Genomic DNA, 27,742 nt, shown 5'->3' on the forward strand with positions numbered 1-27,742 from the left:
CATCCTCACACCTCAACCTCTTGAGTAGCTAGGAGTACAGACACATGGCTTTTTTTGTTTTTTTTTTAATAGAGATGAGGTCTCACTGTATTGCCCAGGTTGGTTTCACACTCCTGAACTTAAGTGATCCTTCCGCCTTGGCCTCCCACAGTGATGGGATTACAGACATGAGCCACCATGCCTGGCTGAGAATTTTATACTCTTAATCTTCATAATTATACTGCAGTGTAGGTGGTTGTATTATCTCCACTTCTAGATGACAAAACAGGCTCAGAGAAGCTAAGAAGCTTGTCCAAAGCTGCACAGCAAATAAGCAGGAACCACGGCCCGAATGCCTACCGTACTTGTGCTCTCTCCCTACACCAGCGGCCTCACAGGCGAGACGGGGCCCACCTGGGGAAGGCAGATGATGAGGCTTTAAGTCCTACCAAGCAAAAAAGCAGGGTATAAAATTGCACACATGCTGGTGACCACAACCCATTACAAAGTGTGTGTACATGGATGACGTGGGATGGGGTCTGGTAGTCAGTGGCTGTGTGTCTCAGAGGGAGGCAGGGCCTGGCAGCTTCTGTTAGTGCCTGGCCACCGTTGAATTCTTCCTTGTAAGGATGGCTAAGTGTTAAGGTAAATAGGAACCAGGTGGGCACAGGTGTGGTGGGTCCACCTTGCTGTGGCCCTGGAGACAGTGGTCGTGGTGGTCCTCCCTCTCATTCCCTTTCCCCAGGTGTAGGAGCCACCTGGTCAGATAACTTCTCCACCTCACTGCATTCCAGACAAGCTTCTGCCTTGGGCAGAGATCCAAGCAAACCAGAGACCACTGCTCTGAGCACTGACCGCTTTTGAAGAAGTGAAGACTTGCAGGAGAGGGGCTATAGTCGGAGCAGTGTTAAGAGAGTCCCCCACCATAGAGGCCAAGGCCAAGGAGCCGGTCTGCAATGGCCTGTAAAAGGCCCTTTGCGATCCAGCCCCTGCCCAGCTGGGCAGGTCACTCAAATGAAAGCCTCACCTTTCATTTCATGCCACAGCCACACTCAGCTCAGCGTGCTGTACCGCCAAGCCTCGGCCCAGGCTGGACCTTCTGCCCTGAGCACCTTCTCATTCTTCAGCTCTACCGTGTGCATCTGTTGTTCTCAGATGCCTTGAACCCAGCCCCCAGTTTTCAGATGGTGCAGTCTCCCTCAAATGCCACATGCCTTCAACTTCCATTAAAACAAACACTGGGAGAGAATCTTTAATAATGCCGTCTAGAGGGCAAAGTGGGAGGCGAGGCAGGATCCCGAGGCACTGAAAAGTGAGGTGGGATGGCCCAAGGACACACTGCACACTTTATTCCAGGAGGAGCTAGGATAACCCATGAAGCCCTCAGCAGGCTTGCTCTAGCGGGCCCCTAATAAGCACTCCGGTACTCTCACGCCGTCATGCCGTTGCACGTGCTGTGCCCTTTACCTAGAATGTCCTTCTCACCTGGGAGACTCCAGCTTATTCTTCAAAGCCCAGCTCAACGTTATCTGCTCTGTCAAGTTCCCAGAGGCAGAATCAGTGGCTCCTTCCTCTGTATTCCCGTAGCACTTTGACCTCATAATTATGCGTGAATCCCTCCTCTAAGAAGAGAACTCTTTCGAGGCAAGGGACGTGGCCAGTGCACCTTTGCATCTCTAGCATCCATCCCAGAACTGGCCTAGAAATGCCTCTGAATGAATGAATTAATGAGCTTCCTTTTGCTAAGATCCCAAGATGCCTATTTTCCCACCTCCTGCTGGGCCTTCCCCTTTCCAGTCACAAGAGGAGCAAACTGAGCCTTTTGTCTTCACACCACATTGGTATTGACCAGGGTTGGGTTTTAATGGTGCTTTGACAAAAGGCAGCTCCCACATTCATTTTCCTTGGCTAATTACATTTCCCAATTGAAACGCTTATCTCTGGACTGGTGTTAAAGACATAATCAGTTTCCAGAATGGATTCAAAAGAGGTGAGAGCAAGAAAATAATTAAGCCAACTTCTGATTGAATCAAATAATTAAGCAGATTTAATCGGTTGCCTGTGATCTACAGCTCCAGCCTGGGCCTGGGGAGTATACTGTTCTATCAGAGAGATCATGTCTGATTGTTTTAGAGATGGACAGCATTTCTTCCAGTAGCAAGTAAAGGATTGGCTCTTTTAACTGAATGCAAATCAGGGTGGCAGAACCCCAGGTTCCTTGTTTTGGCAAAATATTCTGTGTTTGCAGGAAAATAATAGAGGCTGGGGGGTGCTCTGTTCGTGAGCCATGCCTAGCCACTCACAGTAGAGTTTGCACCAGTGGTCCCAATTCCTTATCCCTTCCTGCATTCATGTCCTTTGCCACTGAATAGGACGTCTCTCTCCATCCTCTTCCTCTGGGCTCAGACACATGTGGCTAACTTCAGCCAATGAGAGCAAATGTGACACACGCAGAGGCTTGAAAAAGCACGTGCATGTTTCTGCTTGTTTTCTTGTCCTTTTGCCACCTCCATGGGAACACATCTGAATGAGAGCTAAGATGCAGAGATGTGTGGAGCAGAGCTGAGTTGGCCCAGTTGTCCAAGCCAAGGATCTCTCAGATCAGCCAACAGTCAGCTGCCCTTGGGCACAAGGGTGAGCCCAGTCAAGACCTGCAGTCGTAGGCCGGGCGCGGTGGCTCACGCCTGTAATCCCAGCACTTTGGGAGGCCAGGTGGGTGGATCACAAGGTCAGGAGATCGAGAACATCTTGGCCAACATGGTGAAACCCCATCTCTACTAAAAATACAAAAATTAGCCGGACGCGGTCATGTGCACCTGTAGTCCCAGCTACTCTGGAGGCTGAGGCAGGAGAATTGATTGAACCCGGGAGGCAGAGGTTGCAGTGAGCCGAGATCGCGCCACTGCACTCCAGCCTGGGCAACAAGAGCAAAACTCTGTCTCAAAAAAAAAAAAAAAAAAAAAGGTAGGCAGTCATTTGGCCTGCCCAGCCTGGGTCAGCTGAACTCTGAAGATTCCTGAGTTACCTAAACACTTATCGCTGCATGCCAGTGAGGTCTGTGGTTGTTTGTAACTGATACAGTATCCCTCAGCCCAGGCTGACCTTTTCTCCAGTCCCAGCCTCTAGAGGGTACCCCTCAATCCTTTAGTCCAAGCACCACTTAGAATGGAGAGTCATACATCCTGCTGTTTGAATGGTAAATCTTTATGCAAAAACCCATCTGATCTTCACAAAGGCTCCTGGGTAGACATCAGGAAAGGGATCTTTTGTCCCACTCTATAGATGATGATGTTGAAGCTCAGGGAACCCAACAGAAGAGCCAGAGACTGTGGTTAAAGATTGTGAGTTCAATGAATGCACTAGCCTCTATTTCCACCCAGAAACTCCACTAAGACAATAGTATAATTTTTAAAAAAATGCATCAATCCACAAAGATAGAGCAACCAGGGAAGAAGACGATAGTAACAAAGTTTGGCAGCTGGGAAAGAGATGTGGAGTGCTGACTCAGCAAAGCCAAGAAAGCAGAACCCTAAGCCATGACAATGCAAGCAAACAGGCACTCAGGTTTGTGCTAGAAAACTCCAAAGGCTCTGGGGTTGGTGGCAACACCAGGTATCTCTGGAAGTGAAATAAGAGGCGGGTTTGTTGCAAGTCGGCTTAAAGGCAGTAAGATCCCTAGATCCTCTTCCTACTTCTGCCAAGAAAATGTTCCCTCTCATCCCAGCAGAAAACCAGAGGCAGAGTCTCAGAAAGGAGTAAGACAGAGGGCCCCTGGATGCCTGGCTGAGGCACCGTGTGCCATCCTGGGAGCAGAGGGGGTAAGTGAAGATTTTTGGGCTGCCCACCTTTGCCCTTCTTGCCCACATGGATCTCAGAAGGTCCATTAATTTCCCAGCACAATGAATGAACAGAGACCTATACTGAGGTATATCGTCATGAAATTTCAGAACATTGAAGACAAAGAGTAGGCCCTATAAGCTTCCAGAGAAAAGACAGGTCACAATCAGAAGGCTGTGATCATGAGTCCATTCACTAGGCAGGAGAATGAAAACATCTTCTATGCAGAACCAGACTAGCTAGCGCTAGAGAACAAACAACTATATTGAGTTCCCATTGGATTTTCCTACTGGGAGGCATCAGTCAGCAGAGCCCACTCACCACACAGAGCCCCAACCATCTTCTTTTCTGCCCCACATTTAACTTGAAGACACAGCCAAGGAGCCACAAACATTTTTAAGGGAAACTTAACACGAGAGATGGACATATACACAAACAGGAAAGGTAACTGGGAAGACACAGAGACTGCAGGAAGAAGAAAACTTTAAAAACAAAATATCATCAGAGATGAAAGAAAGTGGCGTGTCTGTGAGACAAGAACAGAATGCTCAACAAAAGAACATTCACAAAATAAAATGGAGCTCTTGGAAATAAATACACAGTCTGACAGCAGAAATGCAAACTCAATAAAAGAGTTGGAAGACAAACTTGAGGAAATTTTCTAGAGTGGAACCAAAACTAAAGAGACAGATAGAAAACAGAAGAGAAATTGGAGGACCAGCTCAGGGGTCTAACACACAAAATGTAGGAATTCCAGAAACAGAAAAATCGGTAGAAGGAAATAATCAAAGAAATCATTCAAGGTGTCCCAGAACTGAAGGCATGGATTTTTAGACTGAGAAGGTCCATTCATTTCCCAGCACAGTGAATGAAAAGAGACCTACACTGAGGTATATCGTCTTGAAATTTCAGAACATTGAGGACAAAGAGTAGGCACTATAAGCTTCCAGGGAAAAGACAGGTCACATACAAATGACGAGATATCAAAATGGCATCAGGTTTCTCATCTGGAATGTCAGAAGCTAGAAGCAATGGATCAATTTCAAAATTCAGAGGGAAGCCGGGCGCGGTGGCTCAAGCCTGTAATCCCAGCACTTTGGGAGGCCGAGACGGGCGGATCACAAGGTCAGGAGATCCAGACCATGCTGGCTAACACGGTGAAACCCCGTCTTTACTAAAAAATACAAAAAATCAGCCGGGCGTGGTGGCGGGCGCCTGTAGTCCCAGCTACTCGGGAGGCTGAGGCAGGAGAATGGCGTAAATCCAGGAGGCGGAGCTTGCAGTGAGCTGAGATCGCGCCACTGCACTACAGCCTGGGCGATAAGAGCGAGACTCTGTCTCAAAAACAAAAAAACAAAAAAACAAAAAAAACAAAACAAAATTCAGAGGGAAAATGACTTCCATCCTATAATTCTTTATTCAGCCTAATTATCGATTAAGCATGAGAGCAGAATAGAGTTTCAGATTTCAAAAAAATCTCAAATATTTCACCCCTCCCCTATGCACACTTTTCTAGGAAGCTACTGGATGGCGCTGACCAAGAAAGAGACGAAGGAACCAGCAAATGGGGGATGGAAAATGAGAGAGATTCACAGCTCACATCACTTATGGGGAAAGGCCAAAAGCCTTCCCCCTAGGATCGGGAATAAACAAGGATGTCCACTTCTACTTAACATTGTAATGGAGGTTCTGAACAGGGCAACTGGGCAAGAGAGAGAAATAAAAGGCATCCATACTAGAAAGAAGGAAGTAAAATGATCTCTGTTTGCAGATGACACATCTTGTATATAAAAAATCCTACGGAATCTACTAAAACACCATTAGAACTAATGAATGAGTTCAGCAAGGCTGTAGGATACATCAATTGTAATTTTATATACTGGCAATAAACATTCCAAAATGTAAATTAAGAAGACAATTCCATTTACAACAGCATCAAAAAGGAATAAAATACTTAGGTATAAATTTAACAAAATAATTGCAAAATTTGTACACTCTAAACTATAAAATATTGTTGAAGGAAATTAAAGAAGATCTAAATAAATGGAAAAGCAATTCATATTCATGAACTGGAAAACTTAACATTATTAAAATGGCAATATTCCTCAAATGGATCTATAAATGCAGTGTAATCCCTATCAAAATCCCAACTTGCTTTTTCACAGAAATTGACAAACTGATCCCAAATTTAATATGGAAACTGAGATTACACCAATCCCAGCACTCTGAGGGGCTAAAAATGAAGGATTGCTTGAGGCTAGAAGTTTGAGACCAGCCTAGGCAGCACAGCAAGACTCTTGTAAAAAAAAAATCCATATGGAAATAAATACAAGGGACCCAGAATAGGCAAAACAACCTGAAAAAGAACAAAGGTGGAGTACTCACATTTCGTGTTTCAAAAACTACAAAGCTGCAATAATCAAGACAGTGTGATACTGGCATAAAAACAGACATAGATGGGCTGCGCGCGGTGGCTCACGTCTGTAATCCTAGCACTTTGGGAGGCCGAGGCGGGTGGATCATGAGGTCAGGAGATCGAGACCATCCGGGCTAACACAGTGAAACCCTGTCTCTACTAAAAAAAATACAAAAAAAAAAATTAGCTGGGCATGGTGGTGGGCGCCTGTAGTCCCAACTACTCGGGAGACTGAGGTGGGAGAATGGCGTGAACCGGGGAGGTGGAGCTTGCAGTGAGCCGAGATTACGCCACTGCACTCCAGCCTGGGTGACAGAGCAAGACTCTGTCTCAAAAAAAAACAAAAAAAACAAAAAAAACCAGATATAGATCAATGAAATTGAGAGTCCAGAAATAATACCTGATATTATGCTCAACTAAGTTTTGACAAGGATGCTAAGACAACCCAATCAGAAAAGAACAGTCTTTTCAAAAAATTATGCTGGAACAACTGGATATCCACACGCAAAAGAATGAAGCTGGAGTCCTACCTCACACCACAACCCCAAATAAACTCAAAATGAGTCATGGCCTAAAAGTAATAGCTAAAACTATAACACTTCTAGAACAAAACACAGGAATTATGTTCATGACCTTGGATTAGGCAACGGATTCTTAGATGTTAAAAGCACAAGTAACAAAAGAAAAAAATCGGTACACTGGATTACATCAAACTAAAAACTTTGGTGCTGAAAATTATTCCATCAAAAAAGAGAAAAGATAACCCACAGAATGGAAGAGAATACTTGCAAATCATATGTCCCATACAGAACTGGTATCCAGAACGAAGAACTTCTACAGCTCAACAATAAACTACCCAATTAAACTATGGGCAGCAGCTAGGCTCGGTGGCTCACACCTGTAATCTCAGCACTTTGGGAGGCCGAGGTGGGCGGATCACTTGAGGTGAGAAGTTCGAGACCAGCCTGGCCAACATGGTGAAACCCCATCTCTACTAAAAATACAAAAATTAGCCGGGCGTGGTGGTGCGTGCCTGTAATCCTGGCTACTTGGAGGCAGAGGCAGGAGAATCACTTGACCTTGGGAGGTGGAGGTTGCAGTGAGCCGAGATTGCACCACTGCACTCCAGCCTAGGCAAGAGTGAGACTTTGTCTCGAAAAACAAAAAGGATTTGAATATATATTTGAATATACATTTCTCTAAAGAAAACACACAAAGGATGAAAGAACACATGAAAAGATGTTTAACATCATTAGACATTAGGGAAATGCAAATCAAAACCACTATGACGTCGGGCACTGTGGCTCACGCCTGTAATCCCAGCACTCTGGGAGGCTGAGGCAGGTGGATCACTTGAGGTCAGGAGTTCGAGATCAGCCTGGTCAACATGGCAAAACCCTGTCTCCACTAAAAATACAAAAATTAGCCAGGCAGGGTGGTGGGCGCCTGTAATACCAGCTACTCAGGAGGCTGGGGCGGGAGAATCACTTGAACCTGGGAGGTGGAGGTTGCAGTGAGCCAAGATTGTGCCACTCTATTCCAGCCTGGGCAACAGAGTGAAACTGTCTCAAACAAACAAACAAACAAACAAACAAACAAACAAAATAACAATGAGATATCACTTTCCACTCACTAGAATGGCAATAATAAAAGTGTAGGTCAGGTGTAGTGACTGACACCTATAATCCCAGCACCTTGGGAAGCCAAGGCAGGAGGATCACTTGAGGCAAGGAGTTCAAGACCAGCCTGGGTAACACTGTGAAACCCCGTCTCTATAAAAAACTTAAAAATAACTAACTGGGCAAGGTGGCATGTGCCTGTAGTTCCAGCTACTCAGGAGGCTGAGGTGGGAGGATTGTTTGAAACCAGGAGTTCGAGGCTGCAGTGAGCTAAAATGATGCTACTGCATTCCAGCCTGAGCACAGAGTGAGACCCTATCTCAAAAAAAAAAAAAAAAAAAAAAAAAAAGATAAAAAACAGTAAGTGTTGGGGCTGGGCACAGTGGCTCACGTCTGTTATCCCAGCACTTTGGGAGGCTAAGGCAGGCAGATCACCTGAGTTCAGGAGTTTGAGACCAGCCTGGCCAACATGGCTAAGCCCCCTCTCTACCAAAAACACACAAAAGAGCCAGGCATGGTGGCATGTGCCTGTAGTCCCAGCTACTCGGGAGGCTGAGGCAGGAGAATCACTTGAACCTGGGAGGCAGAGGTGGCGGTGAGCCGAGATCGCGCCACTGCAGTCCAGCCTGGGCGGCAAGAGCGAAACTCCGTCTCAAAAAAAAAAAAAGTGTTGGAAAGATATAGAGAAATTGGAACCCTCATATATTACTGATAGGAATATAAAATGGTGCAGCCTCTTTAGAAAACAATTTGGCAGTTCTTCAGAAAATTCAATGTAGAGGTCCCAAGAGAAATAAAAACATATGTTCATAGAAAAGTCTGTACACAATGTTCATAGCAGCATTATTCATAGTAGCCAAAAAGTGGAAACAACCCAAATGTCCATCAACTGATAAATGAATAAATAAGATGTGGTAGATTTATAATGAATTATTCATCAATGTAAACAAATGAAATACTGATGCATGCTACAACGTGGATGAACCTTAAAAAACTTATGCTTAGTGAAAGAAGCCAGATACAAAAGACCACAGGTTGTTGCTTCCATTTCTATGAAACATCCAAAAAAGGCAAATGTATAGAGACTGAGGGAGGATTACTGGCTGCCTGGGGATGGCAGTGGAAATGGGAAGTGACTGTGATGGGCACAAGGTTTCTTTTTAGGTGACGGAAACATTCTGATGATGTTTATACAATGCTGTAAATATACTGAAACCCACTGAAGAGTACGTTACAACAGGGGACCTTTTATGGTAATGTAAATTATATGTCAACAAAACTATTTAAAAACAAAACAAATAAAAGAGAGGTAAAAAGATCCCAGGGACAGCAGCTGTGCAGCAGGCAGAGGGTCAAATGTCCAGAACAGGGCAGGTTAGAAGCCTCCAGGACAGATGTCTTCAAGAGGATGAAACTGGCATACCACCTAATGCACTGGAACACACTTCAAGGAGGTTTACACAGTGAGGGGAGACCGTGGAGTTAAGAAGTGATAAACATGTGACAAACTAAGCATCAAAGAGGACGATTATTAACTCTGCAGAAAACAAATAGTTACGTAGAAAAGGGAAGGAAATCATACTATATGAGAATCAGCCATGAAGAGTGTGTACACAGCCATAGGAGGTTACATCCTGAACAACCAATATTTTGATGTAACTATAATGGGAAGAATGGGGGAATGGCTGTGTGTGTGTGTGTGTATAAATAACGCTATAGTATGATATCAACACACATCTACTAGACTAGCCTTAAAAAGAAAAAGACTGATTTTACCAAGTGTTGGTGAGGAAATGGAACAACTGCTGGTAAGAATGGAAAATGGGGCCGAGCACGGTGGCTCATGCCTGTAATCCCAGTACTTTGGGAGACCAAGGCGGGTGGATTACCTGAGGTCAGGAGTTCAAGACCAGCCTGACCAACATGGAGAAACCCCATCTCTACTAAAAATACAAAATTAGCCAGGGTGGTGGCGCATGCCTGTAATCCCAGCTACTCGGGAGGCTGAGGCAGGAGAATCACTTGAACCCAGGAGGCAGAGGTTGCAGTGAGCCGAGATTGCACCATTTGCACTCCAGCCTGGGCAACAAGAGTGAAACTCCATCTCAAAAAAAAAAAAAAAAAAAAGATGGAAAATGGTACATCTGCTTTGAAAAAGACAATTTGGCAAATTCTCTGTTTTTGAAACAGGGTCTCACTCTGTTGCTTAGGTTGGACTACAGTAGTGTGATCACGGATCACGGCAGCCTCGACCTCTCTGGGCTCAGGTAATCCTCCTGCCTCAGCTTACTGAGTAGCTGGGGCTACAGGCATGTACCACCATGCTCAGCTATATATATATAATTTTTTCTTTTTTTTGTAAAGACAGGGTTTTGCCATGTTGCCCAAGCTGCTCTTGAACTGCTGGGCTCAAGTGATCCACCCACCTCAGCCTCCCAAAGTGCTGGGATTACAGGTGTTGAGCCACTGCGCCCAACCAGCAAATTCTTACAAAGTTAATAAATTTAACATATGACCCAACAATTCCACTTTTGGGTATATACCTAAGAAAAATGAACACATACATCCACATGAAAACTGCTTGTGAATGTTCAAAGTAGCATTATTTTTAATAGCCTCAAACTGGAAACAAATCAATTGCCAAATGGAAAAAATAAACCACAGCATATCCATACAATGGAATACTACTCAGCAATACACAGGAGCAACTATGGACAGACAAAAAACCCCAAAAACATGCTGAGTGAAGGAACCAGACACAAGAATACACACCGTGTGATTCTAAGGAACTCCAGAAGGCTCAGGTTAATTTAGAGTGACAGCAGATCGGTGACTGCCTAGGCCAGAAGCTGAGGAAGGATGAACGGCAAAGGGACCTGAGGAAACTTTCAGATGTAAAAATGTTCAATGCCTTGATTTTAGTGGTGTTGAAATACATTTTATTGCATTAAATTAAACTTTAATATAGTGGATTTGAAAATTTAGAAAGGGTAAAGCTATTGATTCCAATTGGGATTAAAACCCAGGAGGCTCCACAAAGGAGGCAGTCTGTAAGCCTGGTCTTTAAAACTGAATTTGAGGGCTGGGCACAGTGGCTTACGCCTGTAATTCCAACACATTGGGAGGCCAAGGTGGGTGGATTGCTTGAGCTTAGGAATTCAAGAATAGTCTGGGCAACATGAAACCCTGTGTCTACTAAAAATACAAAAACAATTAGCCAGGTTGTGCCTGTGGTCCCAGCTGCTCAGAAGGCTGAGGTGGGAGGATAGCTTAAGCCTGGGAGGCAGAGGTTGCAGTAAGCCGAGATCACGCCACCGTACTCCAACCTGGGTGACAGAGGGAGACCCCATCTCAAAAAGAACAAAACTGAATTTAAGAGACACACAGAAGAAAGAGCAGGGACCTGTCAGGCAGATCTGAATGTGGCCAAGTATGCTAGTTGCCCCTAATATCCATTCTCCTTCAATTTCCATAGAAACAGAAGCAACAATTTTAGCTGAACACATGGCCATGAGAATAAAAACTACATCTCCCAGCCTCCCTTGCAGCTATGTGTAGGCATATGACCGAGTTTTGGCCAATAGGATTCAGTTGAAGTGCTGCATGTGACTTCTGGAAAATACATTTAAAGGGAAGTGACATTCTCTTCTCTTCCTCTTTTTCCCTTCCTGCTGGTTGGAATGTGGACATGATGACTAGAGCCACAGCAGCCATTTTGGACTGTAAGGTGGAAACCAGTACTGAGGGTAAACAGTGGAACCCAAGTCCTTGATGATGGTGGGGTCGCTACTCCAGTCCTAGACTAACTACCTGGACCTGTAAATGAAAAAGAAATAAACTATTTGGTTAAGGCTTGCTATTTTGGGTTTCCTGAGTTCCGGCAGAATCCAGTCCCAACAGATAAAATGAACAGAAGCAGAGAAAGATGTGAAGTGCTAGCGTCCCTAGTGCCTCAGCCTCTCCTGAAACCACCGTCGTTCTTCTGCTCTACACTGCTCAAGGGAGAGGCCTGGCTTTCCTCATCTTTCTGTTTCCAGGGCTTGGCATGTAGCAGGTACTCAGTAAAGACATCTAGTCAGCTGAAAGACCACGGCATGGTTCAAGCCCTGGCACAAGACCAGCTAGATGCTCTCTGAGGGCAGAGCCTGGACCTTTCTGTTCCCCACAGTAACTCTCACACCTAGGTCCACAAGGTCTGTTGTGAGTACTTAGGTATTTGTTGAGAGAAGGACTGAAAGGCTGATGTGGCAGAAATCTAGGGTTTCATAGCCCAGCATCCACTTATACTTTCTCTAGTTGACGGGTCCCTGAATCACCTTCTACACCTCCCCTCCTTCCCAACTCCTAGTTCATGTTCTGCTTGAGGTAGAACTGCCTTGACCCCAACAATGGGCATGATCATGTGACCTAGGCCTTGGCCAGTCGAGCCCTTTCATCCTTCTGGACATGAGGATGAGTTAGGGATAGGAAGAGCCATGGGCCCAGTTAAAGCTCATCAGCACTAATTTTGGGCTTAAACTGAAACAGAGTTGGCACTATTTCTTCTGCACCAGACACAGGATGGGCAGGCTAAAGTTGCTATACCAGCTTGTTCACATCAAGGAAGACGAACCTAAGAATGAAGACAGTGAAAACAGGCCACAGGGAAGAGAAAGAAACAGAGTGTCTGTCTTCATTCGAGACTTGGATCAAGCTATGCCTGAAGTCTAATCCTAGTGACTTTCAATCAAGTGATCTAGTAAACTGAACTTAAATGGGCTTCAGTTTTTTTGTGTCTTGCAACCTGGAGAGTGCAAACTAACATGGTTGACCTTGAGGGTTAATGTCACCCTTAAAATATGTCATCTTAGGTGTAGTGCTGGCACTTAATACAGGTGGGAGCCAGGGTACCACCAGCTTGTGGCATTAACTCCGCTTCCTTTAGAGTGTAGCTGACTCTGAGAGCTCGAACAAAGCTTCATTGATTCTACCTGGTATGTGACATTGTAAACCAATCTCACATTATCAGCATTGCAAAAATTCCCCTATAAAAACACAGGAGTCTAAAATGTTAATCTGAGAATTAGTGGACATTTATCTTCTTTTGGATCGGTATAATTTCCTCCCATTTTTTTTATCTGCTTTCTGAGCCACCTCATTTATCTAAGCTTTGAAAAGCTCATGCAAAACACATAATGCACTTCAGTTACAAAAATCAATGCTTGAGGATGCATTTTTACCAGGGTTGGTGCAGAAATTCTTCTACTGCTTCTCAGAGGCCTTACTGCAAACATTTTTATCCATGAATAAGAGCCAGAATAGTTTTACCTATAAACAAATCTTTTCCCTAATTATCAAATCAAGGAGGTAATGTCACTTAGAAATATATTCTTTTTTATTTTTGAAGGGATAAAAATTTGTATTAGTTTGTGCTTCAAACCCCTTTCCTCCCCTAACCACCCAAGACAACTGACTGACTTTAATTAAAGACCATTTACCCTGGGAATGGATTGCTTGCTGCAATTTGTACCGAAGAGACACATTTGCAGACAAATGAATCGCAGTCCTCAGATTTTGCCCATATGACAAAAGAAGTGATTATGTTCCCTCATCACTTCCTCACTCTGAAGAACTCTATTAAGAGAATAATTTGAACTGACTCTCTGCTACGCTGCATTTTAAAGTGTGATCTATTTCAACGCCACCAACATTTTTTTCCCCTTTTAAAAATGAGTGGTATTTAAGGAAAAATGCCAGCTGGTGTCTATTTGAGGAGGGGTTGCAGGAAACATGAAGGTTGATTTAACTCCCTCTGAAGTTCCAGTCACTTGCAAGTGCATGAGGAACCTGGAGCCTTGGTTCCTGGAAGCAAAGAGCAGACACTGGGCCCAAGGAAGTCTAAACGCTGGTCCTGTGTTAAACTGAGCCCCAGGAATGCCTTCTCCATGGCCCTCTGATCACCTGTGCAGGCTGCATTATAATGATTTATGTGTCTGCACCCTACAGTCTGAACAGAGGCCGGTGATGAGGCAGATCCATGGGCCTCTTTTCAGACCTCACACGAATCAGGAAGGCTTAGGGCCCAACTGTCCCATATAAACTCCATGTCTCTGGGGTTAGACAGCAGCATCCAAACGCCTCTAGCAAAATAATTCCAGCCTCCAGAGAGCTGCTTTCAAGAGCCAGTGCCTGGATTGTGCACTGTCATGTCCCGCGTATCTGTTTCACCCTTTAGACTGGACCCTAATAAATTCTGTTTCTAGAAAGTAGGTCTCTGCCTGCTACCGTGGAGACTCAAAACCTGGGTGTGAATTTTGCTTTGCTATTTGTTACACTTACGCTGGGCAAATCACTCAGCTTACCTGGGTCTGTTTCCTCATCTGTAAAGTGGATATGGCGCCATCTCGCCTGATCGTGATGAGGGTGCAATGTGGTAACACAAAAGCACCCAACACATCCCTCCATCTCTCTGCTCCCCATCCCTGCCTCATTATGAGAGGATATGACATATAGCAGAAAGAGCACTGGACTGAGAGGCAGGCAGGAGGCCTGTCTGATCCCTGGCAAGTTATTTACCTCATCTGTAATGACCTCAGCGTCCCCATCTGTAAAATGGGAAGACTAGTTCCTAACTCTGACCAGCCTCAAAGGGTTAAGTTAGAAAGATTACGCAAGAAGACTCATATCAAAGTATTTCTAAAATATAAAACATTGGACAACTGCATATATGATCTTAGTATCTGAGGCAGTGGGAGTTTATTCCCAAGTCAATATCAAAAGTCCACTGGCTTGGAAAGTGTCTGAGAAAGTCCCTGGTAAATTTCATTCCACTCCAGCTGGGGTCTTGGCACTTGCCTTTTCCCGAGCCCAGCCCCAGGGGCCGTGGGAATCCACAGATCTGCAGGGATGAGACACAGCCGATGCCCACCGCCATGCAGGCGCCTAGGACCTACTAGGCTGAAAGTCACCCCAGGGCACTAAGCTGGGGAGGGTTGAAGGGTGTGGAAGATCATCAGGGAGAGAGAAGGTTTTCCTATTTGAGAAGTGGAAGGCGGTATGGATGGCTGTCCTCCATGCCTTGGATTGTAGGTGGCATTTCCTGCTCAAGGAGAACGGACTCAAGACAGGTAAGTAGTTTCACAAAGACCTCTAAACATGCTAGAACCATCAGGATAGCTCACCTTTCTGCCGCCTTTACAAACCCTCCCAACAGGCCAGGGTTTGTAAAGAGGCCTTCTCCCAGGAAGCTGCCCCATATTACCAGCATGAGCCTATGTGCTCTGTCACCTCCTCTGCTAGGCTGGAGCTGCTGTGGAGAGCTCCACAAGTAGCCCATCTCCTCTCCAGACCCTCCCCGAGAGCAGCCCACCCAGGGGCTTCCCCAGGGGCTTTACAGCAAGTGAAAGCAACAAGGTGCCTAATGGGCACGTCAATATGTGCAAACCACCCAAAAATGTCTTCTATAACTGGAGGTTAGACATGGGGAGCCAGACAAAAGAGCTCCCCTGCCAAGACGCCAGCTTCTGCAGACATTTATTTAGCACCTACTTTATGCCAACATTGAGGGCCTGGAGCTGCTGTTGTTATGACTGCAAGATAAGTAGGTGGCCCTGTTGGACTTTCCTAAACTCACCCAGCTTAGCTGGTCTTGTCACCTCCTCCGTGTTCTGCATCAGGATGAGCAGGGCCTGGGCACAAGGATGGCACTCCCTGACACGCTCACTGTGTCTGTTTAAACAAACATTCCTGAAAGCTGTTTACACATCTGTTCTTAAAGATCAAATTTTTAAATTTCCCAATTCTGTCTCATGATCTGAATGAAAGGAATCTTTTAGGAAAATACAGAAAGTATCCTCTTTCACACACAGGACAGCACAGCTTGCAAAGACTGATCACTTCCTTCCATCAAGACAAGCAGTGGCCTGGGCTGTGCAGGCACAGGGGGAGGAGGCGGAGACAGGGCCGGCTTGCAGCATGCACGGGAGGGGCGGGGCCACAAGGAGCAGGGCCTGGCCTGGGCTGCGCAGGCACAGGGGCAGGAGGCGGAGACGGGGCAGCTTGCAGCATGCACGGGAGGGGCGGGGCCACAAGGAGCAGGGCCTGGCAAACAGTGGTGCTCAATACATGCAGAATGAATGCTTCAATAAAAATACGTACTTTAGTTCTGTACATTTGATCAAATGGAGCTAAGCTCAGCACCAACAGGGATCAGGTATCTGGTCCATTTATCTCAAACCCAGGAAAGGCATGTCCAGCTTTGGCCTAAGGAGATAAGAATTTGACTTCTTTCTCCCACACTGACCCATCCATGAGCGATTTGATTTTAGAGATGTCTGAGTGGGAAGGAGTCTGGTGTGACAGACAGAATGCAAAAATGTTCCTGGTTTCCTACTTCTCCCTGTAGCCCTGACTTTGGCCATGAGACTTTAGCAGTTGTTCCCATCAAGAAATGGAGTCTCTGTCTTCACTCCTTGTGTCCAGGCTGGCCTATTAACTTACTCTGACCAACAGCATGCAGAGGAAGTGACTGTGTGCCAGTTCTGAGGCTAGGTCTTAAGAGACTGCATGCTTCTGTTTCTTCTTTCGGACCCTATCTCTGCCATAAGCGAAGTCCAGGTCCATGTGGAACAGAGCTGAGTCATCTAACCAAGGCCCTCCTAGACCAACCAGCTCCAGGGGACATATGAGTTAGCCCAGCCAAGACCCACAGACTCAAGAAATAATAAATGGTCTTTGTTTAAGCCATTAAGTTTCAGGGTGGTTTGTTACACAGCAACCGCTAGCTGATACACTGAATTCAGCATTCCAAACAAGTGGGGACCCCGAGGCCTACAGAAGGGAGAGAACTTCCCTAAGATCACAGCTGCCAATGCAAGAGTCCAAGTAAGAAACCACTCATCCAGGATCCCACCAACTATACCCAACCTTGACCTTTCGTTAAGAATCCATTGTTTTCATCTTTACTAAGTCATCAGCCTTCAGGTTCTGAACAAAGGGCAGCAGCAGGTACTTGAAGGTCATTGAGCAGCCATGAAAAGGGAAAGTCTATCTCGCTATTTCCTATCTTGCTACCTCTGAGGTTCTAGAATCATGTCTCCAGAAAGACACTGGGTCCCCACAATTTACAACCAAGTATTTCCATGAAAATCAAACCATAGTAGCCTTTCCCCACTCTGTAAAAAATTACAGAAATCAATAAGATTTTCAATATTAATAGTAATCTATAAAAGGTACTTAGAATAGCACTTGGCACACAGTATGTGTTCAATAAATGTTAGCTACTATTATTATTAAGTTCTGTTCTGACACAGCTTCTTAAACCTTTGGTGCCTGTTACCATTTGTCAGCCAGCAGACAAAATGAATGAATAACAAGCACAGTGAACATTTACTGAATGCCTGGGCAGGCCAGGCTTTTACATACGACATTGCAGTTCATCTTCACAACATTTGTTTGAGGTACCAACCCCATCTTACAGATGTGGAAACAGAGGCTCAGTGAGATTAATTTACCCAAGGTCAATAAATCTAGGAAGTGGCAGAGCAGGATTCCTACCCCAGCTGTCCAACTCATGCCAGTGGGAGAACAGGCAAGGATAACCCACCTGTTTTCTCCAGTGCTTAGCAGAGTATGGAGTGAACAAAAATGCAGAATGAGGACATAAATCAACTTCCAGGGGCTCAACAAGAACATAGTGTTTCCGGCTGGGCGCAGTGGCTCACGCCTGTGATCCCAGCACTTTGGGAGGCCAAGGCAGGCTGATCACCTGAGGTCAGGAGTTCGAGACCAGCCTGGCCAACATAGTGAAACCCTGTCTCTACTAAAAATACAAAAAATTAGCTGGGCATGGTTGCAGGCACCTGTAATCCCAGCTACTCGGGAGGCTAAGGCAGGAGAATTGCTTGAACCTGGGAGGCAGAGGTTGCAATGAGCTGAGATTGTGCCACTGCACTCCAGTCTGGGCGACAAGAGTGAGACTCCATCTCAAAAAAAAAAAAAAAAAAAAAAAAAAAAATATATATATATATATATATATATAGTCTTTCCTTTTGCTAGAAAGGCTAACATTAAGAAGACTGACAGTATCAGGCATTGGTGAGGATGTAGAGCATTGGAATCTTCATGCACTCCCCTACCCCTGCCACCCCAGGCCCTTGCAACTTAAAGGACATTTACTGTAACCAAGAGGGTGGGGAGGCAATGCAGCCACATCTGATTAATACAACAGAATAGGGCTCACAGAGCCCTGGATAAGAGCATGGGCTTTGGAGCTGGAAAGTTAGGGTGGACAAGAAATATCTGTGTGCCTGCCTCCCAGAACACTGGTGTGATTCAGTACTGTTAGTTTTCACAGGACTCATTCATTGTTCTGCAGACATTTATTGAGTACCTACTACATGCCAGCATTGAGGGCCTGGAGCTGCTGTTGTTATGACTGCAAAATAAGTAGGTGGCCCTGCTGGACTTTCCTAAGTTCACCTAGCTTAGCTGGTCTTACTGCCTCCTCTGTGTTCTGCATCAGGTCTCTGAGTGTCCCTTCTTCTTGAGCAGGAAATGCCACCTACAATCCAAGGCATGGAGGACAGCCCTCCATAGCGCCTTCTACTTCTCAAATAGGAAAACCTTCTCTCTCCCTGATGATCTTCCACTCGCTTCAACCCTCCCCAGCTTAGTGCCCTGGGGTGACTTTCAGCCTAGTAGGTCTTAGGATCCTGTATGGCGGTGGGCATTGGCTATGTCTCATCCCTGCAGATCTGTGGATTCCCACGGCCCCTGGGGCTGGGCTCGGGAAAATGCAAGTGCCAAGACCCCAGCTGGAGTGGAATGAAATTTACCAGGGACTTTCTCAGACACTTTCCAAGCCAGTGGCTTCTTTTTTTTTTTTTTTTTTTTTTTGAGACAGACTTTTGCTCTTGCTGCCCAGGCTGGAGTGCAGTGGTGCAATCTCAGCTCACTGCAACTCCCACCTCCCAGGTTCAAGTGATTCTCCTGCCTCAGTCTCCCAAGTAGCTGGGATTACAGGAGCGCAGCAATTGCCCAACTAATTTTTGTATTTTTAGTAGAGACAGGATTTCTCCATGTTGCCCAGGCTGGTCCCAAACTCCTGACCTCAGGTGATCAGCCTGCCTCGGCCTCCCAAAGTGCTGGGATAACAGGCATGAGCCACTGTGCCTGGCTGCAACTCCATCTTGAATAGGGACTGGGTAAAATGAAGCTGAGACCTACTGGGCTGCATTCCCAGGAGGTTAGGCATTCTTAGTCACAGGATGAGATGGGGAGAGCAGCACAAGATACAGGTCACAAAGACCTTGCTGATAAAACAGGCTGTGGTAAAGAAGCTGGTCAAAGCCCCACAAAAACCAAGATGGCAATGAAAGTGACTGTTGTCCTCATTGCTCATTATGCACTAATTATAATATATTAGCATGCTAAAAGACACTCCCACCAGCGCTATGACTGTTTATAAATGCCATGGCAACGTCAGGAAGTTACCCTATATGGTCTAAAAAGGGGAGGAACCCTCAGTTCAGGGAATTGCCCACCCCTTCCCCAGAAAACTCATGAATAATCCATCCCTTGTTTAGCATATGGTCAAGAAATAACTGTAAGTATATTCAGTCGAGCGCCCATGCTGCTGTTCTGCCTATGGAGTAGCCATTCTTTATTCCTTTACTTTCTCAATAAACTTGCTTTCGCTTTATGGACTCGCCCCAAATTCTTTCTTGTGTAAGGTCCAATGAACCCTCTCTTGGGATCTGGTTTGGGGCCCCTTTCTGGGAACAAAATGAGCAAACAGCTGCCTCCTACAGCCAGGTCACGACTCCTGACAGGGTCTATCCTGGGGGTCCATCCCAGCCTCCCCCAGACAGGAACAGAAGCCACAATCCTTGTCCCAGGCAGTTCCTCATAGAGTGGCTAAACAGAGGCTACAGGCCCTTCCTTTCTACTCCCAGTATTTGTTTCCCACGCCTGCATTTTAACTGTTTGCAACGGTCTTCCATGTGACATTACAAGCAATGTAAGTACAGATCCAGATCGGGTTTATCTCTGAAATCTCCAGGGCCTAATCCACTACTTGGATTTCTGTAGTAGTTCAACAGTGGCTTGTTGAATGAACAAATGAATAAATGAATGGTAAGTCCTGTGGAGTGGCTGGTTCACTGTACCAGGGATCCAGCTGGTGGTGAGGACTGTGATGATGATGATAGGGAGGAAGAGGGGAAGTTGTTATTCAAGGTTACAGCAAAGCTCAGGGCAGAACAGAAGCTGACCTTCCCAACCTGAAGGCCTGCAGTAGCTTTTCCCAGTTCGTCTGCACCCTTTAAAAGCCCTCAAATGCATTTTCTCCTCCAGATCAAGTTACTTCAGAGGCAAACCAATTCTCTTGTTAAGTAAAAAGAATGTGAAAAGATTATGTATTGATTGCCTTCCTCCCCTGGTTTCACAGATAAAGCCCCCCTACCTGGGCTCTGCACAGAGCACTGACGGGCCAAGTGGCAGCTTGACGGGAAGTCCAGGGGCCAGCACTTTGAATGTTCTGATTTTAGTGCTTTGGAAATCTCTGCCTCATGCTGATGGCTTTATATGTTGGCATTTCCGCTCCCTGAGTTTTAAAGAATAAGAAATCTGTGGCTGATCACATATTCAGCAACCAAGTGTACTTATTTGAAGACCCAAATTGCAGAAATAACTCATGTGATTAGTTGAATGAATATGAGTCTGGATCATCAAGCTCAATCTATGGATAAATCGGGAGGAGATAACTGGGCCAAGCGGAGGGCAAGCCCTCCCCATTCTGTCTCTTCTGCTGGGCCAAGACATTCCCTGCAAGGCAACTAAGGTGGGAATCCTACAGTCCCTGCTGCTTGGAGATGGTATGCCTTATTCTGCCTGTGTACTGGAACCAGCCACACCCACACCCTGTTCCCCATGGCAGAGGCAGCTGGAACTCTGGTTATCCCCAAAGGGCAGAGCCACTGACAAAGAGCCAGGCCTAGTAGGGTCATGAGAGGAGGGCCCTGCTCTTACCCCTGGGTCACAAGCCTGTCTTAGTGCTTGCAGGTGAGTAGTCTGTGCAAAACAGGTGGTCCGCTTCAGAGGCCTGGCCTTAGATTTGCCCGATCTAGGGGCATTCTCACCAAGTAAATCACCCACAGCCCCTGTCTAGCATTGTATCTCATTCAGCATCCTTCTTTTCCCAGCACACTCTCTGTTGAGGACTCAGACTCCCAGGCTGCCCTGCGCATGTCCAACTCTCCCTAGAATGGCCTGCAAGGATTCCCACCAGCCAGAGTCCAGTCTCTGCAAAGAACCTGGTCTAGGGAGAACACAGATTCTTCCAGCACAACTTGGTCCAGCCCTGACCGACACGCCCACAACTCCCCTAAGGCAGGTTTCCAGTGGCCACATCTTCCTGTCTCTGGATGGTTCCCTAGAAGGTACCTCCCAGGGGGAGAGAATCCAGGAAGGGGTGCTAGATGCACATCTGGGTCATGTGGGACAATGCTTTGCCATCCTTCGGGCATGGCACAAACACTGCCGATTCTTCCTTCCCTGTTCCTGTTATGCAAGTGTGGGTGTGAGGGGACTCCAGGAGACCACAGGGTAAATATCTGGAGGAGAAGAAGCCAGGGACAGGCATCCTTATATCGTGCAGTAAGGCTAAACACCAGAAGCTGCTGGGGTCAGAGAGCTTGGGCTCCAATACTGGCTCTGCAGTTTGCCAGCTGTGTGACCCCAAACAAGGTACCCAACCTCTCTGTGACTCAGTTCCCTTATCTATAAAATGTGGATATTTCTGTATAGAATCATGTGTAAGATTCAATAGATTATTTATTTATTTATTTGACACAGGGTCTTGCTCTGTCACCGAGGCTGGAGTGCAGTGATGCTGCTCACTGGAGCCTCAAACTCCTGGGCTCAAGTGATCCTCCCACCTCAGTCTCTTGAATACCTAGGACTACTGGCATGTGCCACCATACCCAGCTAATTTTTAAATTTTTTGTAGAGACAGGGTCTCCCTAAGTCATAGACTTTCAAGGTCTCCTGGCCTCAAATGATCCTCCTGCTTTGGCCTCCAAAAGTGTTGGTATTACAGGCGTGAGCCACCATGCCTGACTGATAGGATATTTAAAGCACTTAGCAGAGTGGCACACGGTAAATGCTTGAAAATGCTAGCCAATCCTGTTCTAAAAACTTATCCTAAGAAAACACTAAGACAAATGTGTAAAGATTAGTGAACCAAATTAGGACATTCATCTCACCATTGCTTAGATTGGCCAAAAATCAGAAATAACCAAAATGTCCAGTATATACAATATAATAGATTATATAACAACAGTCCATCCATTCGATAGAATACTGGACAGCCATTGACTATGACACTTCAGGTGTTTACTGTCTGACAGCTTCAGAAGATCCCAAAATACTGATAAATGAAACTGCAGGTCACAAGACAGCATTTATCAAATGATTCTGTGTATGTAGAAATACATATCTTCTCTTTCCTTTCTTCCTTTTTTTCAAAATACAGATTTGTATCAGCTCATCTGTATGGGAACATGTCTGCAGGGATACACGGTGGTGGAACTTCAGCAACTTATCCTTCTGGTTCTTGTCCGTAATTTCTAATTTCACTATAATGGGCATGTATTAAATTGATCATTTAAAAAAAAGAAAAAAAAGGATCAAGTAATTTTAAGGGTAGAAAAGGATTTTCATACTCAGATACTTCCAACACAAATAAAGGGACTTGTTCAAAATTTATCACTCTCCAACTGAGAAGAGGCATGAAGACCGCAGCCTTGACAAGAGGGAAAATCCCACGCATTTAAAGGCTTTGCATTGGAGGAGAGGAGCTTGAAAATCCAAGTGTTTCCAGCTATCCTTCTCCACGGCTCCATCCCACGGAAACCAACTTAAAATCAGCAACAAACCGGATAGGAAACATGCCTTCCTCTCAGATAATGCTAAATCAGAGTATCTGGATGACAACAGATTTCTCTTTTTCCTGGAGAAGAGACCCCGCCTGCTGAGATGAGAGAATTTGGGGGCACAAATCAGCTCTCTGGAAGGAGAGACATTTTAACAGGATCAGCCGGAGGTCGGGGAAAACTGCAAAGTCGAAGCATTCTTGGTGTCATAACTTTGTCAGCTGTGTTAAAGTTGACAAGATGCTTACCCAGCACCTCTAGACATGTGCCAAAGGGAAGCGGTTAAACGTGTAAGCCATAACAGCCATCAGGGATTCTTTAGCAAGCACGCGTGTGCTGAGCGGCCAGTGCCACGCTGCCAAGTGATGCCCAGATGTCGCTACTGCTTCCCTCTTATCTCCACACTGGGAGCCACGTGGTCCTGCTGTCCGGGATTGGGTCTAAGGATAGGATATGGCTTCGTTCTGTCAGGCGCCCATTCCCAGCATCTGTACTGCAGGCCCCAGGCCGGCTTAGGGGCAGCTCAGAGGCAGCTCCTGCCTTCAGGAAGCTATTTCTACTGCAGAGCTGTTCTCCAAAGACAAATACAAGTCCAACTTACCTCACAAAGGCAGCAGCAGGACTGGGGGCAGGAAGGAAGATAAAGGGGCTGGATGGCTAGAGAGAGGCTGTTCTCAGCCTCGGGAGAGATTAAAGGAGTGAGCCTGAAACACTGCGGGACTGCTTTCCTGACTGGCTGCTATTGATCAGGGAGAGGAGCAGAGACAGGAGCCAGGATGAAGGGACAGGTAGCCAGGCACAAGTGGCAGGGGTGTCTGTTGGCAAGCTGGATGATGGGATGGGCTTGGGCAACCAGGAACTGGGCAGACGGATCTAGCCAGTGCCCAGGGAGGTGGGCCCTTGGTGACCCTAAAGCTCCTTGGAGGTTTGTCCTACCCAAAGCAACCCAAAGCTTCTGGGTGGCCATGCAGGAAACTGGGGCTGGCATCCATCCACACCTCAGCCCCTTTCAACCGCACTTCACAAGCAGTGCAGAGAGTCTCCCATGATACCTTGAGGGTAGGATTAGGCCCCAGGTATCACATGGCCAGGGGACACCTCATTTTCACAGTTGTTCTGCTCCCATCTGCAGATCCCACTTTCTTTTTTTGTTTTTTAGACAGAGTTTCACTCTTGTCGCCCAGGCTGGAGTGCAATGGCACGATCTCAGCTCACTGCAACCTCCGCCTCCCGAGTTCAAGCGATTCTTTTGCCTCAGCCTCCCGAGTTCAAGTGATTCATTTGCCTCAGCCTCCCGAGTTCAAGCGATTCTTTTGCCTCAGCCTCCCGAGTTCAAGTGATTCTTTTGCCTCAGCCTCCCGAGTGGCTGGGATTCCCAGGCATGCGTCACCACGCCCCGCTAATTTTATATTTTTAGTAGAGACGGGGTTTCTCCATGTTGGTCAGGCTGGTCTCCAACTCCTGACCTCAAGTGATCTGCCTGCCTTGGCCACCCAAAGTGCTGGGATTACAAGCATGAGCCACCGCGCCCAGCCTACAGATCCCACTTTCACCAAACATCTGCTGAATGAAAACTCCTAGATGTGCTGGCTCCACTCATGCCTCAGGACTGTTCTCCAGTCACCACTGCTTCCTGTGGAACTGGTGACCTGCCACACCTAGTAAAGCGGGACCCCCATCCAGGCGACAGCCTCAGCACCCACAGAGAGGGCAGGAGGTTCCCCTTTGCTAAAACACCACCCGAGCTCATGGGAGTGAGGGAAGGGGACCAATCACTTCAGGATCCTAACCTGGTTAACTGTGGCTCCCAACCTGGGTTGTGCATCAGAAGCATCAACGGAGATGCTATTTTTAAGGCAGATCCCTGGGCCAGCTCCAGACCCAACGAACCAGAATTTCTGGAGACGGAACATGGAAGTCTATGTTTGCAAAAGCCCTGCAGGCAATTCTGATGCTTTCTCCTGGCGAAGAGCACAAATTCATCCAAACTGTTCATTTCACAGACAGTCTGAGTCCCAGGGAAGGGTGAGGAAAGCGATTTGTCCAACGTTACATAGGCAGTCACTGGCACGGCAAAGATGCCGCCCAACTCTCCTGCTTCCCTGGGCAGCTTTGACAATACTAATGATAAAGATAATGGTAATCATGATGACAGCAGCTGCTATTTATTGGTACTACTCTAAGCCCTTCACAATGCATTAACTAATTGGATTTTTCACAACTACCCTACGAGGTAGGTACTATAATTCCGCTTTTTCCAGGAGAAGAAACTGAGGCACAGAAAGGTGGATTCACTTGCCTAAGGTCACACAGCCAGAAAATGGTGAACCAGGCCCCCTGATGCCAAAGCCTGTGCTTCTGTTTAACTGCTTCAAATCCCTGAGATCCTCCCTCCAAGGTTTTGCTTCCTCCCCATTTCAGTGGGTTGAGCTGTAGACTCTGGGATGTTTTGTGGGGATGGGCCCTGAGGAGCTGCCTAGATTTGCTCCTTGGAGGAGGAGGAAGAGCTGCAGCCCCGACCCTCAGAGCCTGGGAGAGCCCAGGAAGCACGCCTCTCCACTGACAGCAGGACCCACTTTTGTGCTTACATCTGGATCTGGGTGAGTTTCATGTCCTGGGAATTCAAGGCCCTTTGGATGAAGCCACACTGCCAGGGGCAATGTGGGCCCCACTGTTAGCTCTGGCTAAGAATGAGAAGCAGCTTGCCCTGGTCCATCTGGGTGCTCAAGTTCTTTCTAAGCAACCCCACGGGGACACCCTCTTAGGCCGGTGATCATCATGCATTAGCTTCCTCTCGGGTGTTTGGGATTTTATCCTCCTTGGTTTGGGGAATGTAACTAACTAATTTGGCTTTACTTTTAATTACTTATTTATTTTTTGAGACAGCATCTAGCTCTGTCGCCCAGGCTGGAGTGCAGTGGTGAGATCTAGACTCACTGCAACCTCCGTCTCCCAGGTTCAAGCGATTCTCCTGCCTCGGCCTCCAAAGTAACTGGGATTACAGGTGTGCACCACCACGCCAGCTAGTTTTTGTATTTTTAGCAGAGTTAAGGTTTCTCTATGTTGGCCAGGCTGGTCTTGAACTCCTAACCTCAAGTGATCCACCCGCCTGGGCCTCCCAAAGTGTCGGGATTACAGGCGTGAGCCACTGCTCCAAATCATGGCTTTATTTTTAAAGCCTAACACAGGGAAGAGTGACACAAGGAATGAAGGTGAACAGGGTCCACAGAGGCACATCGCATGCCCTTTGAATCAATGGCACACACAGACCCTGTTTTGCTGTTTATCATCCCCAGATATCCCAAAAAGTGCCACCTGGGCTGATACCATGTGTCACTGTACAAGGTAAGCTGAATGGGAGGTCCTGCCTGTTGGGTAGGTCCCAGTCCCTGAGGCAGCGGAAACAGGGAACGTGGGCATTGGAGGCAGATGAGCCTGGCTGTGACCTGCTGCACGCCTCTTTGCCAGGTGTGCAGGCCTGGGCAAGTCGCCTCCCTCTCAGCCTCAGTTTCCTCAAGAGAACGACACCCACTTCAAAGTTACTGTAAGCAACACATGAAACTCACAGGAAGGGGTCTGCACTAGCCGGTGGGCACCCATGGCTATGCCCTTCCTGCCCAGGACTAGAACCCGAATTCTCAGTGGGTTTATTCGCCAGCTCTTGGGACAACAATGCAAAGGGACCCTTCCCATGGAGTCTGAGCAGGCGCAGGCTTTCAGGCCCTGGGCTGGGGAGGAAGCCAAGGACCAAAAGCAGGACTGCACGATGACTCCCCTGGCCCTGGCAAAGGTACCTTTGCAGCCCCTTGCTCCATAAAAAAATATTAAAAATGATTGTTGACAATTGCATTGGTATAAAGATGGATATAATCCAGGCTAGCTTCATTATTATATGCACTTTTTCTCCTTGGATTGTAAAAGAAATTAAAATGAAAACATTTTTGTGGGCCCTAGGTGCCAAGCCTAATGGAGAAGTCAGCCCTGTCCAGACAGCCGTCTAGGGGGGTGACCGGCTGGTGCTGGATGCCCCAAGAGGCCCCTTCCCTTCAAGCCTGCACTCCCCGCCTCCCACCCCAACCCCATCTGCAGCACCAACACTGCCCCGCAGGGCTTCCTACGCTTGGCCTGGCCTGTCCTCCGACCTGTCACAGAGAAATTTACCGACGTCTGTCAAAACCTACCACCCCAGTCCACCTCCTCCCAGCCTCCATTCAAATTCTAATATCTGTGTGATTCCCCGGCAGTGAACTGTGGGGAACTTTATGAAGACACTTAAAGAGTCCCAGGAGTATGACAAGCCTCTCTTCTTAAATGCCCACTTTCTCGTAGATGTGTTCCTTAGGCCGGCCTCATGTCTGGTAGCACAGGGGGATGGCCTGTGTCTTCTCTCTGAGGAGCCCACTGTGTTCTGCTCATTTTCACATCCTCTGCTCCACTCCACTCCCAGCTCCCAGCCTGGCAGAGAGAAGGTCCTCAGGACAAACTTGCAGAATTGAATGGAAACTGAAGAAATTACTCAAATTCTCCATGTCCCCATGCACTGTCAGTTTCTTGTTGCAAAACAATCTCCAGATGCATTTCTAGGCAACTGCTATTTCAGGAGGAGCATTATCTGGGAGCCACGCCCTGCGTGCTGGAAGGAAGGCAGGGAGCCAGGGTGACGACTCCTCTGCTCCCGGTCCTAATCCTTTGCGAAGCCATCAGAGGGATTAGACAGCAGCAGTTATCCCCACGTGGTCTATTCCCAGAATTCAAAGTTATTGGGGGAGAAAATGCAATTGTGTTTTATCCAGTCATTAAAAACAAAAACAAAAATAACAACAAAAAAAACAAGGGCAGTGGATTTCCAACTGCCTTTCAGACTTGATGAAAAGAAAAACAAACTTGGGTATTAGCACCAAATTGTGCTGACAACATACTTCCGGAGCTCTTTGTCTTCCTCCAGGCTCTCTTTTCAGAATTTTTCAACAATTCCTATT

At 46.7% G+C, this 27,742-nt stretch overlaps 1 protein-coding gene and 4 long non-coding RNA genes across 14 annotated transcripts in view; 2 read left to right on the forward strand and 3 right to left on the reverse strand.

Moving 5' to 3' along the window:
- The window catches only part of MAN1C1 (mannosidase alpha class 1C member 1), a 173,109-nt gene that overhangs the window by 62,172 nt on the left and 83,195 nt on the right, over positions 1-27,742 (reverse strand). The window lies entirely within an intron of this gene.
- On the forward strand, positions 50-25,715 carry LOC144335188 (uncharacterized). Its single transcript, XR_013405775.1, has 2 exons — positions 50-2,642; positions 24,919-25,715. It is a non-coding gene; the product is annotated as an uncharacterized LOC144335188 (long non-coding RNA).
- LOC144335180 (uncharacterized) lies at positions 1,828-26,843 on the reverse strand. Its single transcript, XR_013405767.1, has 2 exons — positions 25,991-26,843; positions 1,828-2,819 (listed from the first exon to the last, which is right to left on the reverse strand). It is a non-coding gene; the product is annotated as an uncharacterized LOC144335180 (long non-coding RNA).
- Positions 12,933-16,164, reverse strand: LOC144335185 (uncharacterized). The gene is made up of 2 exons (XR_013405772.1): positions 14,978-16,164; positions 12,933-14,406 (listed from the first exon to the last, which is right to left on the reverse strand). It is a non-coding gene; the product is annotated as an uncharacterized LOC144335185 (long non-coding RNA).
- LOC144335193 (uncharacterized) lies at positions 17,108-23,933 on the forward strand. Its single transcript, XR_013405784.1, has 2 exons — positions 17,108-17,556; positions 20,001-23,933. It is a non-coding gene; the product is annotated as an uncharacterized LOC144335193 (long non-coding RNA).

Source organism: Macaca mulatta, chromosome 1, assembly GCF_049350105.2.
Source record: "Macaca mulatta isolate MMU2019108-1 chromosome 1, T2T-MMU8v2.0, whole genome shotgun sequence".
Taxonomy (NCBI): domain Eukaryota; kingdom Metazoa; phylum Chordata; class Mammalia; order Primates; family Cercopithecidae; genus Macaca; species Macaca mulatta.